Raw genomic sequence first — 5000 nt, forward strand, 5'->3', positions numbered from 1 at the left:
TGCCTCGAGCACCATCGGCACACGCTGGGCCCTGGTGCGGCAGGTTGCCTCGACCACCATCGGCAGCCTCGACCACCATCGGCACACGCTGGGCCCTGGTGCGGGCGCTTGCCTCGACCACCATCGGCACACGCTGGGCCCTGGTGCGGGCGCTTGCCTCGACCACCATCGGCACACGCTCCGCCCTGGTGCGGCAGGTTGCCTCGACCACCATCGGCACACGCTGGGCCCTGGTGCGGGCGGTTGCCTCGACCACCATCGGCACACGCTGGGCCCTGGTGCGGTCGGTTGCCTCGAGCACCATCGGCACACGCTGGGCCCTGGTGCGGGCGCTTGCCTCGACCACCATCGGCACACGCTGGGCCCTGGTGCGGCAGGTTCCCTCGACGACCATCGGCACACGCTGGGCCCTGGTGCGGCAGGTTGCCTCGAGCACCATCGGCACACGCTGGGCCCTGGTGCGGTCGGTTGCCTCGATCACCATCGGCACACGCTGGGCCCTGGTGCGGGCGGTTGCCTCGACCACCATCGGCACACGCTGGGCCCTGGTGCGGCAGGTTGCCTCGACCACCATCGGCACACGCTGGGCCCTGGTGCGGGCGCTTGCCTCGACCACCATCGGCACACGCTCGGCCCTGGTGCGGTCGGTTGCCTCGAGCACCATCGGCACACGCTGGGCCCTGGTGCGGCAGGTTGCCTCGAGCACCATCGGCACACGCTGGGCCCTGGTGCGGGCGGTTGCCTCGACCACCATCGGCACACGCTGGGCCCTGGTGCGGGCGCTTGCCTCGACCACCATCGGCACACGCTGGGCCCTGGTGCGGGCGCTTGCCTCGACCACCATCGGCACACGCTGGGCCCTGGTGCGGGCGCTTGCCTCGACCACCATCCGCACACGCTGGGCCCTGGTGCGGCAGGTTGCCTCGAGCACCATCGGCAGACGCTGGGCCCTGGTGCGGCAGGTTGCCTCGAGCACCATCGGCACACGCTGGGCCCTGGTGCGGGAACTTGCCTCGACCACCATCGGCACACGCTGGGCCCTGGTGCGGGAACTTGCCTCGACCACCATCGGCACACGCTGGGCCCTGGTGCGGCAGGTTGCCTCGATCACCATCGGCACACGCTGGGCCCTGGTGCGACAGGTTGCCTCGAGCACCATCGGCACACTATCGGCCCTGGTGCGGGCGGTTGCCTCGACCACCATCGGCACACGCTGGGCCCTGGTGCGGGCGCTTGCCTCGAGCACCATCGGCACACGCTGGGCCCTGGTGCGGGCGGTTGCCTCGAGCACCATCGGCACACGCTGGGCCCTGGTGGGTTTAGGCACATCTTCAAATTTCTGCCGTGCCAATGCCATTTTTATGGCTTGTAAATTCATACAATGGTCCCCTAAGCCTTCACGTGAAGTTTCGTTGGAGGATGACTCGTTTTCTATTTTTCACGATTTTCGAAACTTTTTGCGGTTCGGGATTTTTTAAAATTTTTTTATAAGGATTTTTGGCCCCAAATTTTGTAGGCATGATCCTTCTATTTTTGTTGGCATGCACAAAAAAATTCAGCTAAAAACTCGAAGTAGAGAAGATTTTGTGACCGTTTGAAAAAAGTGTCCCCATTTCAGACACTTTAACGGCTACTGGTAGCAAACCTGTAAAATCTCAAATGCTCTTTAAGGGGGTGTGAATTCTCAGAGGTTTGATGAGGGATAGGGGGCCAACACAAGGCCAAGTACCAGCACCCATCGCACATCATGTGCGCACACCCCCCCGGCCCCCCTCCCAATCGCCGGAACCCCAATGCCGCCGGTCAGGTTCTCCGGCGGTACTCCGGCGATGCTCCGGCGATGCTGTCCCGAGTGAAAAAAATGCGGCACCAGCACATGCTGGAGCCAAGCATGGGCACCGTGGCTCAAAATCGAACTTCGGCCAAGGCCTCGACCATCAATGGCACATGATGACGCATGGTGATGGCACATGCATCGACCATCATCGGCATAGGCTGCCCTTCGGTACGGGCACTTGCCTCGACCGCCATCGGCACAAGCTGGGCCCTGGTGTGGGTTGTTGCCTCGATCACCAGCGGCACATGCTGAGCCTTGGTGCGGGCGGTTGCCTCGAGCACCATCGGCAGACCCTGGGCCCTGGTGCGGCCGGTTGCCCCGATAACCATCGGCACACGCTGGGCCCTGGAGCGGCCGGTTGCCTCGATCACCATCGGCAAAAGCTGGGCCCTGGTGCGGGCGCTTGCCTCGACCACCATCGGCACACGCTGGGCACTGGTGCGGGCGCTTGCCTCGACCACCATCGGCACACGCTGGGCCCTGGGGCGGGCGGTTGCCTCGATCACCATCGGCACACGCTGGGCCCTGGTGCGGGCGGTTGCCCCCAGCACCATCGGCACACGTTGGGCCCTGGTGCGGGCGCTTGCCTCGACCACCATCGGCACACGCTGGGCCCTGGTGCGGGCGCTTGCCTCGACCACCATCGGCACACGCTGGGCCCTGGTGCTGCCGCTTGCCTCGACCACCATCGGCACACGCTGGGCCCTGGTGCGGTCGGTTGCCTCGAGCACCATCGGCACACGCTGGGCCCTGGTGCGGGCGCTTGCCTCGACCACCATCGGCACACGCTGGGCCCTGGTGCGGCAGGTTGCCTCGAGCACCATCGGCACACGCTGGGCCCTGGTGCGGCAGGTTGCCTCGAGCACCATCGGCACACGCTGGGCCCTGGTGCGGTCGGTTGCCTCGAGCACCATCGGCACACGCTGGGCCCTGGTGCGGGCGCTTGCCTCGACCACCATCGGCACACGCTGGGCCCTGGTGCGGCAGGTTCCCTCGACGACCATCGGCACACGCTGGGCCCTGGTGCGGCAGGTTGCCTCGAGCACCATCGGCACACGCTGGGCCCTGGTGCGGTCGGTTGCCTCGATCACCATCGGCACACGCTGGGCCCTGGTGCGGGCGGTTGCCTCGACCACCATCGGCACACGCTGGGCCCTGGTGCGGCAGCTTGCCTCGAGCACCATCGGCACACGCTCGGCCCTGGTGCGGTCGGTTGCCTCGAGCACCATCGGCACACGCTGGGCCCTGGTGCGGCAGGTTGCCTCGACCACCATCGGCAGCCTCGACCACCATCGGCACACGCTGGGCCCTGGTGCGGGCGCTTGCCTCGACCACCATCGGCACACGCTGGGCCCTGGTGCGGGCGCTTGCCTCGACCACCATCGGCACACGCTCCGCCCTGGTGCGGCAGGTTGCCTCGACCACCATCGGCACACGCTGGGCCCTGGTGCGGGCGGTTGCCTCGACCACCATCGGCACACGCTGGGCCCTGGTGCGGTCGGTTGCCTCGAGCACCATCGGCACACGCTGGGCCCTGGTGCGGGCGGTTGCCTCGAGCACCATCGGCACACGCTGGGCCCTGGTGGGTTTAGGCACATCTTCAAATTTCTGCCGTGCCAATGCCATTTTTATGGCTTGTAAATTCATACAATGGTCCCCTAAGCCTTCACGTGAAGTTTCATTGGAGGATGACTCGTTTTCTATTTTTCACGATTTTCGAAACTTTTTGCGGTTCGGGATTTTTTAAAATTTTTTTATAAGGATTTTTGGCCCCAAATTTTGTAGGCATGATCCTTCTATTTTTGTTGGCATGCACAAAAAAATTCAGCTAAAAACTCGAAGTAGAGAAGATTTTGTGACCGTTTGAAAAAAGTGTCCCCATTTCAGACACTTTAACGGCTACTGGTAGCAAACCTGTAAAATCTCAAATGCTCTTTAAGGGGGTGTGAATTCTCAGAGGTTTGATGAGGGATAGGGGGCCAACACAAGGCCAAGTACCAGCACCCATCGCACATCATGTGCGCACACCCCCCCGGCCCCCCTCCCAATCGTCGGAACCCCAATGCCGCCGGTCAGGTTCTCCGGCGGTACTCCGGCGATGCTCCGGCGATGCTGTCCCGAGTGAAAAAAATGCGGCACCAGCACATGCTGGAGCCAAGCATGGGCACCGTGGCTCAAAATCGAACTTCGGCCAAGGCCTCGACCATCAATGGCACATGATGACGCATGGTGATGGCACATGCATCGACCATCATCGGCATAGGCTGCCCTTCGGTACGGGCACTTGCCTCGACCGCCATCGGCACAAGCTGGGCCCTGGTGTGGGTTGTTGCCTCGATCACAATCGGCACATGCTGAGCCTTGGTGCGGGCGGTTGCCTCGAGCACCATCGGCAGACCCTGGGCCCTGGTGCGGCCGGTTGCCCCGATAACCATCGGCACACGCTGGGCCCTGGGGCGGGCGCTTGCCCCCAGCACCATCGGCACACGCTGGGCCCTGGTGCGGGCGCTTGCCCCCAGCACCATCGGCACACGCTGGGCCCTGGTACGGGCGGTTGCCCCGAACACCATCGGCACACGCCGGCCCTTGGTGCGGGCTCCTGGCTCGACCACCATCGGCACACGCTGGGCCCTGGTGCGGGCGGTTGCCTCGAACACCATCGGCACACGCCGGCCCTTGGTGCGGCCGGTTGCCTCGACCACCATCGGCACACGCTCGGCCTTGGTGAGGGCGCTTGCCTCGACCACCATCGGCACACGCTGCGCCCTGGTGCGGGCGCTTGCCTCGACCACCATCGGCACACGCTCGGCCTTGGTGCGGGCGCTTGCCTCGACCACCATCGGCACACGCTGGGCCCTGGTGCGGGCGGTTGCCTCGACCACCATCGGCACACGCTCGGCCTTGGTGAGGGCGCTTGCCTCGACCACCATCGGCACATGCTGGGCCCTGGTGCGGGCGCTTGCCTCGACCACCATCGGCACACGCTGGGCCCTGGTGCGGGCGGTTGCCTCGACCACCATCGGCACACGCTGGGCCCTGGTGCGGGCGGTTGCCTCGAACACCATCGGCACACGCTGGGCCCTGGTGCGGGCGGTTGCCTCGACCACCATCGGCACACGCTGGGCCCTGGTGCGGGCGGTTGCCTCGAACACCATCGGCACAA

This window comes from Durio zibethinus, unplaced genomic scaffold (genome assembly GCF_047325235.1).
Source record: "Durio zibethinus cultivar Kanyao isolate XHJ-2024 unplaced genomic scaffold, ASM4732523v1 HiC_scaffold_400, whole genome shotgun sequence".
Classification (NCBI taxonomy): domain Eukaryota; kingdom Viridiplantae; phylum Streptophyta; class Magnoliopsida; order Malvales; family Malvaceae; genus Durio; species Durio zibethinus.